General features: G+C 41.1%; 1 protein-coding gene across 7 annotated transcripts in view; it reads left to right on the top strand.

The window, feature by feature from the left end:
* The window catches only part of TRERF1 (transcriptional regulating factor 1), a 97,864-nt gene that overhangs the window by 53,883 nt on the left and 28,908 nt on the right, over positions 1 to 15,073 (top strand). For all 7 annotated transcript variants that reach the window (XM_058801665.1, XM_058801664.1, XM_058801662.1 and 4 more), the window contains one exon: positions 14,076 to 14,173. The gene's annotated coding sequence lies outside the window, so the exon portion shown is untranslated. The remainder of the gene's footprint in view (positions 1 to 14,075; positions 14,174 to 15,073) is intronic.

Genomic DNA, 15,073 nt, shown 5'->3' with positions numbered 1-15,073 from the left:
ACAATTCCTTTCACCTCCCTGTGTGCTGCTGCAAACAGTGCAAAAGGGGTGCCTGGGCAGGTCCCAGCTTTGCCTCTTAGAACTGTGCTTCAGTCTGGTTGAAGTCAGTAAATGTGATCTTTCTGAGCAGAAAAGACACATTTTTATGTCTAGTGGTCGCTTCTTGGTTTGGGAGTGGAGAGAATGGGTTCAACTTTGTATTTTTGTGGAATGTAGATTTAAATTATTATTAAAATGAGATCTTAGGAGAAAGTGTTTATATATTTATAGGGGGAAGAAGAACTTTGTTAGATAGTTCTTTGAGGTAAATGTACTTGTCAGAGAATTTATTATTTTAGTCCTGTGGTCTTTCTAAATGCATTTGACATGATCGTTATTCACTTGCACCATTTGTTTCCTGTCTCATTATGTAAGTTAGCAAACCACTCTAGGGTTGCCTTTACTTTTATTTGCATTAGAAACTGCACCATAAAAAATGTTCTCATTGGGTTGCCTGCTGCTGAGCCAAGAGCTGTAAATAAAGTGGTTTCTAATTGAAATCCAGGAGAACCACAGAACCATCATAATTAATGTACCCTCTGTCTTACTCTCTTTTTTTTAATATTACCACATATCTTTTTTATAAAGTGAATGAAGCTTCTCTTCTTTCTACCTACCCTCAACTTGAAATCACTTCTTGCTGTTAGTGTTTCCATACACTTTTCTGGATAAATGAATTCTTGAGGCTGGGGAATTTTTTGTTTTGTTTCATTATTTAATTTTTTTCTTTATTAAAAAAAAAATAGTTACAGAATTTACTTATCAAGAAGAACAGTTTTGGACAAGAGCACGGAAAAAATATTTTGTGAGTAAGCTTGGTGTGAGCATGTTGTGATCTATGGGCAGATATTCCTGAGAAGTGGTTTTCTGCTTTTGACTGGGAGGGTGGGCACATGTTGCCACTCATGTTTTAATGGAATACTCCATCTGCTGTCAAGCCAAGTCTCTTTTTGAACATGAAAGTTTTGTGCCAAATGCAACATCAAATCCAGATAAAAGCGGTGGGGTGTTTGCTTCAGCACTCTGTAAATGTTAAAACCCAATGTGTCTAAGAGGGTGGGCAAATCCAGATCATCTTGTGTATCTGGTTCTTTGCTTATTTTAAAATGGCAAATACTTGTCATTCCAGTTGGTTTTTAATTTGAAACATATAGGCAGGTATTCTTTTGATCTGTAAATGGGTGTTTCATTGGGGATTTTTTTAGTTAACTAGTTTCATATTATCTGCTTTAATCATAGAGTTCTCATCACAGATTACCTAATGTGTTGGATTCCTGTCTCTTGTGCTGCATGTTATTTTTACCCTCTTTGCAAAGGCTGGTGCTATGCCACCAAAAAGATATATTTTTTTCTCCCAATGTTAAGGAGATGCAGCAAGTCTGTCATCCATTAAGGTTCAGAATCCATAATACTCATGCATTTTGCTCTAATCATCTGCAGCATAATTTTTATATTTTTTTATTCTGCATATTGACAGGGTAATTTTTTGTTCAGAGATGACAGCCATGAATCATTCGGCAAGTTACTTGATTCACATGGATGTTGATTTTTTTTTTTAAGCACCTGGTGGGGATGGCAAGAACTCTTTTCTTGCTGCTTCACCAGATTTAGGAGTGGGAGCTGTGAGGGTCTTTGCTTACCTTGCTTATTAGAAACAAAGCAGATTATAACTGCCCTGTGAGCGTCAGGAACTCCCTGGAAACTGTGGCATTCTCAAGTCCAGCGCAACTTCCTTTTGATAATAACTGAGGCGATTTATCCATTTGAGGATATGGCTAAAATTGAAATGGAAATGAACCTACTTACCGAAGTCTTGCCAAAGATCCTGTTTTCATTGAGCATCATCGTGTTAAGAGCTTATTGAAGCTGAGAGATAGAAGTGAAATCTGGAAGAAGTAGGTGATGGTGATTTAAAATATAAGAAATTGTTCAGGTAACACAAACCAGAAGCCTCTCAGTGGCTCAGTGTTCTGTTATTGTGGGCATATAAAATACACCACTCTTGTGCTTGTGTGAAAGGTCTGTGCCTGGGACAGCAGACCAGTGAAGTCATGTCCACAGAGTTACAGTTCCATTTTTGTCTTGGGTTGAATGGACTGTGTAACCCCATAAAGATGTAAGAATAGTCATGCAGGCACAGACTGCATGTGGAGTAGAGTGAAACTGCATGTCTGTTACCACTGGAGAAGTTGTACAGACTGCACTGGTATTTGTGCTTTGAAAAGGATGGACATCTGTGGGGATTGCCAAATCACCTCTTTCTCACGAGATTCACCAGAAACCTTGAATTAGAGAGGTCTAAGATCTGTCCATCTCAGGATTTCACGTTTTAAGTAGTCCTGTGTTGTCTAGAGAAAATTACTAGTCCTGTATGTTTTACTGTAAGAAATATTTTTCAGTTCAGGACTTCATAGCTCACACAAGTGAATAAATCATCTGAAATTCATGGTCAGGTTTTTTTGACAAGAGCAGGTGTATCTATTGGAAATAAGGACATAATAATTTATCAAATGGATCTCAAGACTCTGCTGTGTACTTGTGCTGTGGTTTGCTGATCAATGTAGAGAGCATGACCAGCTGCCTCAGCACTGCCTGTGCACAGAGTACCAGAGAGGTGTTTTTCTTCTTGCACAAACACAGAAAGATCTTCTCCATTCATCATCAGTTCTGGATGTCTTTGTGGGGAAGGAGAGCACTCCTGGGTTGTGGTTTCTGCTGGTACACCAGGGAAAAAAAGAGGAGGCTGGAGCTGGCTGTGGAAGGCACACCAGACCAGCACTCCTGTTTTCAACAGGTGTTTGTATTGTGCAAAACCACTGTAATAGTTTTTGAGGAGAAAACAATTATCTGTGTGTCAGAAGGGCACTGGGGAGTGATGGCTCACACTTGCAGGGCTTCAGAAAGTGTCAGAAAAATCTGGTAATTCAAGGTCTCTCTGAAGGAAGATGACTGTGCCATCTCTCTTCTGGAAAAGGGCAGGAGATCTCAAAGGAACAAGGCATTGCAATTGGTCTATTAAGACCATTTTAGCCTTGCAGAACTCAGGGAGGATTCTGCAAGAGAGAATTCTGGATTTAATGAGATTGCAGCTGAAGCTTTCAGTGGGCAGAGGAATGTCAGTCCATTCTTGAATCTAGATGTGGTGGCATGGCTTAACCTCAGGCAGCAGCTGAGTACTACACAGCCACACTCCAGTGGGATGGGGAGGAGAATCGGAAAAGGTAAAACCCATGGTTTGGGATAAGAACAGTTTAATAATTAAAATAAAATAAAATAAAAATAGCTGCAAGGAAAAGGGAGATAACAAAAAGAGAGAGAAGGACAAGAGTAGTGCAGCACAGCTGCTCCCCACCCAGTTACCCATGCCCAGCCAGTCCCTGAGCAGTGATCCTCTCCCCAGGGTGTATACAGGCATGATGTTCTGTGGTAAGGAATATCCCTTTGGCCAGTTCGGGTCAGCTGTCCTGGCTGTGCTCCCTGCCAGCTTCTTGTGCACCTCTGCACTGGCAAAGCATTAAAAACTGAGAAGTCCTTGACTAAGAGTGAGCACTACTTAGCAACAACTGAAATGTGAGGGATGGTATTCCCTGTCATCCTAAATCCAAAACACAGCACTGTACCAGCTACCAGAAAGAAAATTATCTCTATCCCAGTGGAAATCAGGCCACTGGCTAAACTAATGTAGAAAATGGAGAGAGATGCAGCATTTGACATAGCTTGGCATTGCTGGAAAATTAACCAGTAGGGTCACATGAGACTGCATAAACTGATCTGGGTCCTGCATTACCAGAGACATTAATAAAGGGAAAGATGAGATAAAGAATGTCTTAAGATTTTCCTGTGAAATGGTCTTCTCCAAGGCAAGGCCCTGTAAAAAACTAAAATGAAAATCAAATCTATACTGGGGTTCTCAATATTAAAAAAAAATTTAAAAAAATTAAAATTAGGCTTACTGAAATTCTCAACTCTTTGCAAAGATGTAGATTTTAATGCTGTTGTTATCTGGTACAGCATCTGATACAGACTTTTCTCGTAGCCTGAATTTGCAGTCCAGAAAGGCTAAGAATATGACAGAAACAGTACTCTTGATTATCTTTTGTCTTGTGCAGTTACTGCTTTTCCAGAAGGCTTGTCTTCAAATCTCCCATAAGGACAATTGGATTTAATTTATTTTTTTTAATGTAGGACCATTGCCTATTAAAAAAATAAAACATTGTTTTGTACAAGCCAAAATCATATTACTGTTGTTCTAGGCTGATTCTTGGCATCTGAAGGAAAACAAATCTTTGTGCATTAGGTATTCAGAGGCAACTTTAAATCATATGTGCAGTGCCTTCATTATATGTTATCCATTCTTATTGTCTTTTAACTGAAGAATAGTAATAAGAATTCTCCATTGCAAGATAAAGGAACAAATGTAAGGTTGTTCATACATAGGAGAAAATATTTTAATAGCGTTGTAACCCTACCTGGGAGGTCTCTGCTTGGAATCTTTATCAGATGAAGCTGCTGTTGAACACCTACCTGGCACTCATGCAGGTTGGTGCTGTCCTCCCTGGGATGCAGTTTTGGGGGAAGGCTGTTCAGGCGCCCTGGTGCTGTGCAAGTTTTGCAGCCCACGCCTAAGGTAAAGGCTATGGTTTGGCCAGGAGGAATAATGGTGTTTCCCTGGCAGGAGTGAAGGGTGTGCCATTGGAGCTAAGTGCAGGCAGACCAGGACTAGACAGATTTGATCAGCACACTTCAATGTCTCTCACCTTTCATCTCTACTGAAGTTGTTTTACCTCCTCTTTTAGCTTTTTTAACATCAACTCACAATCCATCCCCATGAGTAGATAATCCAGAGGTTTGTATCTGCTGTAAATGAAAAGTGAACAGAAGAGAAACCACAACCATGTGTGTCAGCATCACCATCTTTCCAGAATCCTGTGATAAATCTGATAACACTGTTCTGAGAATTGCTTGCCTACTAATTATTGGAAAAGCATTACCTTTTCTTTGTGTCTCTAATTAGCATTTCAGCTTGAGTCTGAGGCCTGATGAAAAATGAGTCTGGTGTGCCATAGGTTCAGTAAATGATGAAAAACTGAAGTCTGTGTTTGCTTACTTTCTTTCTCCATAAAACAAACAAAACTTGAGCTGATCTCTGAGTAGAAATGGTGTCAGAAATGATGTGGTCTAAAGGAGGAGGTTGGTTTTATTTCTCCATTTCCTCATTGGGTGGCTCACAGTACACGTAAACAATGCAATAAATAAATAGTCCAAGTCCAATCTTAGCTAAGATAACCATGAAAAATCTGTTTATATGTTCCTAAATCAGAAGACAAAAATGCATCTCCTACAAACTGATAGGAGAATTATAGAGTAAGTCTTTAAAAGCATGATCTGGAGCAGCCAAGATTTCCAGATAGCACACTCTGAAATTTAATATCCATGTAAAACAGTTGATAATAAATGTTGATGTACAAATATTGTATGTCCATTGAGATAAATCTTTTAGGGACAGAGAACAGACTGAAAATTTAAGGCAAGCTCTGTGAAGTGTTACTGAGGTTCTGTCTGCTGTGCTGGCTTGTGGGGTTTGAGATGCAGAACTTGGTGCATGGCCATCTGAACAACAGCATGTCTGAATGCAAGACTTCTCTGAACAGGATTTGTGCTAATTGTGTTATCTGGTGTGTTTAGAGATATGAGCTTGCTCTGGAGGTGTTGGAGGTCTTTTGCAGACTGTTCGGAGAGATAATTCATAGAGGCTTCTCTAAATGACAGCAGATGGGAAATCACAGAATTTAGCTCTAGTCTGATGTCTCAAGGAGAGATAAACCAGTGGGCAGCCTGTGGAAGGTTATTCCAGCGAGGAAACCTCAATGACTTAAGTAAACAGGACTTGAGAATTTGTCCACTGCTACCTCCTAGCAACCAAAACTTACGAGGTTCAATTGGCGCAGATCCACTTGCTTGGAGGACGATTGTGTGTAATTCATGCTAGATTCAGGTCATTGTGACCTCAGACAAAACTGGGACATGAAATGAGACATTATCCTCTGACTCTTGTGGAGCCCCCAGTTCCTCCACCCTCATGCAAAACACTGTGCCAGGGTGCCAGTGGGATCATGGGGAAATGTGGGCAGAGCCCCTTGGCTCTTGCATTGTCTGGGACAATAATTCAAGCTCTGTCTGTGATAGAGAACAAAACAGTACAAGCAGGTCAGGCATACATTGCTTTCAGTTGGAGGCGTGATGCTTGGTAACATTTCAGTAATCCTGAAAGATTTCTTGGTCAGTTGGTGAGACGGAGATGACAAGCAAGTTTATCATCCTCTTCAAAGTGTTTCCTCCTTATAATTCACAAGACAAGATGATGTGGTAGTGTACTGTGCCTGCCACAGAGAAGGTTTCTTCCCTGGTGCTTGTTAGGCACTCACTGAAAATTCCTTCCTCCTGTTCTACTAAGAATCAAGATGGCATTTTGGTCAGAAATAAAGCTTTAGCTGTTAAATTATTTAAAAGACCCTTTTCTTCCTCGCTCTTCTGTTCTTCATCTCACCTCCCCCCCAGTTGTTCAGAAAATAAAAACAAACAAATGACACCCCGAAACAAATAAACCCCCTCTCACCAAATAATTATCTTTATCCTTCCCAGGAAGGCATTACTCTAATCTGTGGGGGGTTGTTTTCTCTCAAAGAAGCATTAAGCAGGATGAACTTGCTTCTTGCAGAATGATCCATGTTTACTTTGTCACTTCTGTATCAATAAAGTGCCTCTTTAGGGTTTTCTGTGTGCTTTGTTAAGAGTTGGCAAGCTTTAGAGAGGGTTGTGCAGCTGGACCTGCGTTGAGTGTGGGCAGTACCTTGAAGGTGAAGTTACAGGGCTGGGAACACACCTGCTCCAAAACTGAGCTCATCTTTGAAGAACAATCACAGAAGCCAGAACTCAAAGATTCAGAGGCTGCCTGTTTGTACCTGGAGGGCAAATGGGTGAAACGGTCCTAGGAGACCTTTCTGGGAGCATTGTTGTTATTTTTGCAAGTATTAAATGCAAAATCTCAATTTGTTACAAAAAAGTATCCATAAATTGTGCCTGGCCCTTCTTCCTTGCTTGCCAGCTGAAGGCACTGAGGTATTAAAAAGCACTGCCCTTTCCCCTCTTCTGTGCTGCCTCTGGTTATGTGGAATTCTCAGAAAGGAAACTGAGGATTGGCACATAGTACCCACCCTACAGGAAAGTCTGTGTTAAGGAGAAGATTACTACAGGGATGGCTAAGAGCTTTTAATGTAATGAAGAAGAAAATAGTCAGTGGAGCTAATACTTGTGGGGAATAAATTCTTCATAGAAAGTTGAGAAATGTTCTTCTGAAAATGGTAAAAGTAATTGTAAAAGCTGAATGGCGTGGCATTTAATTATGTAAGGAACGAAAGAGGCTAAAAAAATAATAACCTGGTATATCAGAAAGCAATTTAAAATATAAGCTAGGGAAAATGGAATATTTCTGTCACAGTAAGATGAATTCCACCACTGGCTGCATTGATTTAATGTCTCAAGTTTTGTTCCAAACAGATCTGTAACTGGAAGGGAATGGGGGTGTGGGAAAGGCATATTTTTGTTCCCTCAGCCTCCCAAGCCAACCCATTCCCCTGCTCAGCAAGAATGGTGAGAAAGATATGGATAAAAATACAAACAGGATTTAAGAATTTAATTAGCTCTGATGGTCATCCAATCTCCAGTTGTCTGGTAATTGTCTCTTTCAAAGGGATCATTTGAAGCAGAGCTTCATATGCTTTGTGAATGTCAGTAAACTAAGCTTGTTAGTGTACAGTGCAAAGGCCAAAGCTGAATTCTTGTGGGTATTTGCAGCCTTTAATAAATAGCATGGCAGTGCCGAGGAGGAATCATTCCTTACACCCACTCGCCCTTAAGATGTTTTCCTTCAATTCAGAAATTAATATTCTGTTGAAAAGTTATTGTACATTTTATGTCTTTCAAAATATTCTTGGCAGTGCATAGGAGTCAGTCTGCAGAGGAGTGGGATGGGTTGGGGTTTTTTTTCCCACCCACCTTCTGCAGGGAAGATCTGGAGCCAAGAAGTAGCTGTTAGACTTTCAGGTTTGTCAGCTTATTTGTTTGAGGTTGGGGTTTTTTTTGGTCTCATAGTGCTGTTTCCTGAGCTGTGGAGCTCCTGCTCCATCTTCTTAGGGCAGGGTTGGCACATTAGTGAGAGGTCCAAACGTCAGGTTATCAGGCTGTTGACAAGATCTTGCTGTGACGTGTTCCCAATGCTGCCAAATTGGAACAATTAGGGCTAAAGCTCATTATGGGGAGTGTCCACTTAGACGGGGGTTTTTTTTGAGTGATTGGGGAATTTCTTTTAGGAGAGTGGCTGCTTTGCAGTAGTTTTGCAAAGGAAAATGATAGTTTGAGGTTTTTTCAAGGAAACAGAGTTGTTTATTGATGTCATTTTTGGCAATGATTTTGTTTGAACAGTTTTAGTTGCCCTATAGTTTTAAGTAAGAAACTGAAATTTTGCAAGAGTGTGGGCTTGAGGTATTAAGAATAACGAAAAGAAGGACTGGCTGAAATGTGTTGCAGAACTCCCTGTACTGAATGATTGGATGATAAAATGCTGGAGGAAATTGCTTGTAGATAAATGAAAGCCATGCATGGAGGAGGAGGAGGAGGAGGAGGAGGAGGGCAGTCACTGTTCATGCCTGATGGATGCTTCACCAGGTGTTAACTGCTCTGGAAGAGACTTTGCTGTTGTCCTGTAAAAATGGCAGTGAAATGATAGACAAAACAGGTGTCAGTACTTGATAGTGAGATAACAGAAAACAAAACAGAAAGTATGAAAGTGCTGCTGTATAAATGTGTGGTGCTCCTCTGTCTTCAATACCATATGTGGCTCTGGTCCTCCCTGCCTCCCATTTCACCTCCCCCAGTCCATAAAGTGTTGTAAAAGAGAAGAGTACAAAGTATGGGGTGACAGAAAACCACCAGAAGTCCTTGATCTGGAAGGAGACCTGCAAAAATTATGAATGTCACCAAAAAAAGAGATGGGGCATGAGCATCTGCTGTCTTTCCAAGGAGGTGAGCAGGAGATGAGCACAGGAGAGCTGGGAGGGGGAAGATGATGGGTTCTTCAGCAGCTCTGGGGCTCCTGTACTGCCAGCCACTCTCTGAATTCAATAAGGAGAGGACAAGCAGTGGTTATGTGGTGGGAGGTACAGGGGAATTTTCTCCTGGATGGGCCAAGCTGAGCCCTGCTGTCTGGCCAGTACCAGAGAGCAGGCACTTGGTGCAGATGGGTTATCCTGTGGTGTCACTGTCTCCTTTCGTGAGAGCATTTGCTTTGTCTGGTGGGCATGAAGCTGAGCAGAAACCCCACATCAAAGACACTTTAAACATGATCTCACGTTGTACTGTATGTGTTACCTGAAGCCTTGGACCCTACATATGAAAAACCTATAAATTTTGGAATTTGTAGTCTATCTGTGGAATAGCATCTCATCTGTAAGATGCTTTGTTTGTCTAAGCCATTTTCTCTGAAAATAAATGTCATGCAATATTCCTGAAGCATTTCAAAGATGCAGAAATGAGCACATAAAAATAATTATGCATGCATGGAGAATCTTGTCCTTAGAAGAGAATTTGAATTCCTAGAGTTTTCCTAGGAAGGTGCAGGCAAGAAGCTGCATGTGGACCAGGGAAAGGGAACAAATTAATCAGGCTGATGATTAAGGGAGGACTTCCAGCATGTGAGGAGAGACTCTGCTCTGATATAATTGTGTTAATGGGAATAATGGTATGTGATTGATGGTGATAATTTTGATACTGGTAATTATTTTGTTGCTGATTTAGCCAGTTGATATTACAGTCTTTGTTGATATTGCTTGTTGAATACACATACTCTGTTGTTGTTCTTATCTGTTTCTATCTTACAATGGCTAACTTTTCCCTTTCCTGCTTCAAAACTAATTAAACACTGTTTGATCATAACCAAGCAATTTATGCTCTTCAATACTATGGCTCTTTTTTTTCCCTTTGGTATATTCTCAGAATCATGTTTTGGGTACTCTGGTCATCTGCAGAAGGTCTGGGTTCCCAATTGTTACACCTTGGTTAAGTTCCTAATGTCAAATTATACAGCAGTTAATGCCATTTAAGTAAATCATACAGTCACAGAATCCTAGAATGGTTTGGGTTGGAAGGGATTTTGAAGACCATCCAGTTCCAAGCTGCCTGCCATGGTGTCTTGGGGTGACTTTATGGTACTGCATCCCCTGTTGTCTGCTCTGGGGCCAGACATGAGTCCTTTAAGCTGCAGGTGGAGAGAGCTGGGGGAATGCTGCACAGTTGGTGTGCAGTGCTCACAGCCTCCCTGGGGTTCTCTGTGCTGTGCTGTGCTGTCTAGCACGGACAGAGGGAGTCCATCTCTGCTTTTCAGCAGGACACCTCCACTAAACCAGGTTACTCAGAGCTCCATCCAGCCTGGCCTTGAACACTTCCAGGGATGGGGAAGCCACAGATTATCTGGGCAACCTGTGCCTCATTACCTTCACAGAAAAGGATTTCTTCCCCATATCTAATCTAAACCTACTTGCTTTCAATTAGAAACCATTCCCCCTGTCGTGTCACTAAATTTGCTTTATGAAGGCTCCTGCAGGCCTAATTCAGCTCTCATCTATAAATCTTCCTCTCGTGTGTTGCGATAATATGCAAGCAACGTGGGAACTTTGATTTTTCATTAGTGTAACTTGACTGGAAAAAATTCCTGTCTTTGGTGTGATACCTTGAGTTCTACTGCCATCCTCCATTTCATTCCTGGGAAAATACCTACTTTAACTTGCAGTGTGAAGCTTTGCTGATCAATATGTTACAAGCATAGTAAAGTTCAAGAAATTGCCTCCATTACTATCTTGAGATGAGAAATTGATTCAGCTGCATTTTCTTTCTGCTAATTCATCTGTGCTTTACATTCCCATAAAAGGTATTGTGTGCTCCTTATTTTCCAGCAGCGTCATCAATCCTAATGAAGAGAGAAGACTGAAAATTTATATTGTGTATATGGGATAGCTGATCTCTGACTTAGCTCTTAATTTGTAAATGTTGCTGTAGGCTTCACTTCTCAGCTTCTCCTTATTGTGCTTTGTTTATATGCAAAATCTAAGAGCTGGGATGGAAGCAAAATTGAAGAATATGGCAAAGGAGTATAATGTTAGATTGCTTTCTAATCTAAACCTCAAAAATGAGATGGTGGTTAAAATTCAATGGAAAGAATTAAAATCTCATTTGTAAATTTGATGAACATCTGCACTGTTTGTTCCTGCATTAATTATGTTGGGACTGTTTTCAGTATTTATCTGCCGTCAGTTCTCTACCTCTGGCTCTGAAATGTCCAAAGTTTTACTTTTTATCTGTGTAATTATGTATGAGACCTTTGCACATATCTGATAATTTCTGTAACCCTGCATAGGGTTGGTATTGTAGCTCTAATGATGAAAGTGATACAGTGGGAAAAGCAGCCAGAACAAATATGAAAAACAGGAAAGGGCTTTTCTGGGTATCTCAGTTGTTGTTTTTCCTAGTGTCCATCAGCCCAGCCTCTGTAAGAAACTACCAGGAATGGTTTGTCTGCACAATATTTTGGCATTTTTAGGCTTAATAGTAGCAACATTTGTTCAGAGCAGATGGATAAATGGCAAAGAAAGCAAAACTATATATTGTGACTTCGGTCATGGCTCATGATGTAGCAGATATTTTTAAAATTAAATTTAAACATATTGTCAGGTTCTAAATAGCTGTGTTAAACTGAGGCAAAAAAACCTGACATTTTCCCTCTTGGCTCCACTGATGTTAATCTCAGGTTTTCTCCATGTGTCTGCATATTTTTTCTTACAAAAAAATGGTGCTCAACTTCTGGTCAGTTACAAGATTCAATATGCTTTTTATAAACCTAGAGGTGTTTAAATGGCAGTGTGAAAACCAAGTCAGATAAAGCATTAAGTAGATGTGAGTTTATTAAAACCTTATTTCAACAAAGATTCATGGACTTGCCTAGAAAAACTGTGAGCAGACAGGATGCAAGTGTGTGATGAATTTATGAATTTCGGCTCACGTTTCTTTCAAGACATGGGTGCGCACAGGTTTTAGTTACTGGGGCTCAACATGATAATGTTGTAATCAAAAACTCACTTAGATCCAAGGAAATCCATGTGGTGCTACCAGTATTGATCATCAGCTGAGGTGTTCTGTTAAAGAAAGACATTTTAGGCAGGTCAGGCTTTGTGAGGGGCTCTCTCTCATGGTGCCTGCTTGGATGGGTTCATGTCTGGGTTGTGCTCTGCTGTTTTCTGTGGGCTTTTGGGAGGGGAGGATGGAGGGGAAAGCAGAGACTGGCAGTGGGCAGGACAAGGGAGTTGCTTGGGTTCTTCTCCCCCACCTTGCTGGATAACTAAGGGAGGGCACTTGTTCTGTGCAAGGATCTGCTGGACTTGGGGATTGGCTTCTTGCTCTATGTCGCAGCATCACAGTGCTTGGGACCCATTATCAGAGATTTTAAGAGAATAATTTTAAAAGTGAATGTAGCATGACAGTGAGATGAAGTTGGTGGCTGTCACTGAGGTTATCTGTGGTAATTTCTACATTTTCTTCTTAAGCTTGGAATGACTTCCCAAAACCCAGCAGAGCTCAATGCAGATGAAGCATTTTCCACTGATATCAGTGAGCTGTGAATTGCACCCCAAGTTTCCAGGCCTGTTTCACAGAATCACAGAATGCCAGGCTGGAAGGCTCCTCAAGGACCATCTGGTCCAGTCTGGAAGACCTTGCATGTTTTTGTTTTACTCCATAAGGGTTCTGTTAGCCCACTCTTCCAGCCTGTTCAGGCATTCTGCAGGGTGGCTCTTCCTGGTGAAGGGTCTGCTGCCCCATTTAGCTTGGTATCATTGGCAAACTTTATCAGGTATATTTGATTCTGTCTTCCAAACCATTTACCAGCGTCTTAAACAGCACTGGGCTCACTGTTGGAGTTCCACACTTGTGTCACTTTGCCCTTGGTGAATCCCTGCTGGCTTTTCCCAATCACTCACTTCATCTGATTTGTGATAACCCCCTGGAACTTTCTCCAGGGACTGAAGTATGGCTGATGGGCCTATAATTTCTCAGGTCCCTCTTTAAGCTCTTCTTGTGGATGGGGTGGCATTAGCCACCTTCTAGTCCTTTGGGATGTCCCCCAGTCCCCTTGACTTCTCAAGGATTATGTAGAGTGGCCTCGCAGTGATTTCAGCCAACATTCTTGACACCCTCAGGTGCTGAGGGCCTTCCCTCAAAGCCATCCAGGCAGCAGCATTGACAAAAACATGTGTGTTGTTTTCATTTAGGTAATTTAAGATGCCTTGTCTAGATACCTCTTCTGCACTAGGTGACAGCCTGATTGTATCTCCCACATCTTTGACTTTCATTAATCCCTCCCTTCCTGGTTGCTGTACCTTCACTTGTTTGTGTGATACTTGTCATGTAGGTTGCAAGCTCTGGGCCAGCAAATCTCCTCTCAGGGAGAGCATTCACCTTGCCTCTGGGTTCTGTCAAAGCAGCAGGAGGTGCTGTGAAATCTTTATGGTCCCTGCAATAGAGGCAAGATGTTGTTTTATTTATTGCATCAACATAACCCATTCCTCATTTTGCAGTAGGCCCCAAGCTGAGTAAGAATAAAAGATTCACTTACTTGTATTTCAGTCCCTAATTTGAAGGTCTGTATCCATCCCAGAGATTTGACAACAAAGCAGTCTCTCACAATCAGTAAGGGAAAGGGATTCTTGGTTGTTCTTTAAAGGAGTTGGAGTGCTGATAGTTGCCCTCTGCCATAGTGACTTAAAAGATAGAATAACCTGGAGATACTCTATTGAATAGAAGTTAGTTAGTTTTTTGTTGTGTTGCAATAGGAAACTCATTGTCACAAATCTGCTCGTGCTTTGGGGCAAGCTGGTGCTGGGAGATAGTCACATGTGGGAGAAATCTAATTTTCATTCTTTTGTTTTGTTTAGATACGTCACTTTGAGATCACAGAATGAAAGCAGCATGACATGTTATGGCAAAGACAGCACAAGAAGTTACAAGAATCTCACAAATCCTCAAAAATCAGGTAATGTCAGAGCATCCTATGTCCAGTTTTTCGAAGGCTGTCTTCTTTAATCAGGTTCAGTGCTTTTTGACAGTTTTTCAAAGTTTGGGCTTCTGAGTCCCTGTGAATTTATTGATGGACTTCTCAGATCTGGTTAGTTGTGTGTTGGCTGTGCATCTAGTAGAATATTGTTTTATGTTCCACAATATGTATGACACAAGAGATAGACACACATATCTTAAAGGACTACTTTGGCTATATTGTCTCATAGCAGCAAAAGGACATTAACTTAAGGAAAAAAGAAACAGCAACCATGGTGGTCAGGTTTTTTTAGCCATTGGATTTGACTTAGCTCCATTGCTAGGCACCAACATGGCTTTTTTTAGAGGGATGGACTTTTCAGAGGGTCCTGCAGCTGCATTTCTCAAAACTCTCTCCTTTGGGGGAGACACCAGGCTCAAACTAACTGTTCCCTCCCCACTGAAAGCTTAGCCATATGCTATTTTCCACATACTACTACTTGTGCTTGATTTTTTTGATTGTTTATCTCTCTCAAGATGTTTCCTCCTTGCCTGTTTTTGCAAATTCTAGCATATGTTCTTTGCCTGTTTCGAAGCATTTCCACTTAGAGAAAAAGGCAATCGCATTGCACTCAGCAAAGAGTAAACACTACAGAGGTCAGGAAGAAACTGCTTAAGTGCATTACAAGGGGGCTCACCTTAAACTAAACTTGCAGGTTTATCATGCCTGTGGTCACAGCAATAGCTGATGGATTAATGTTTGAAAATTTCCCCCTCTCCCCCAAATTAACAGCAGTGACCAGAGGTTGTAATGTAGCCACATACAATAACTGAATGAGGGCTGCCCTCTCTGTCCTAAGTTCATTTCATGTTTGCAGAACCAGGATCTTGCTGGGGAATA

Source organism: Ammospiza caudacuta, chromosome 3, assembly GCF_027887145.1.
Source record: "Ammospiza caudacuta isolate bAmmCau1 chromosome 3, bAmmCau1.pri, whole genome shotgun sequence".
Taxonomy (NCBI): domain Eukaryota; kingdom Metazoa; phylum Chordata; class Aves; order Passeriformes; family Passerellidae; genus Ammospiza; species Ammospiza caudacuta.
Note: the sequence above shows the minus strand (reverse complement) of the source record. Positions and strands in the feature narration are given on the sequence as shown.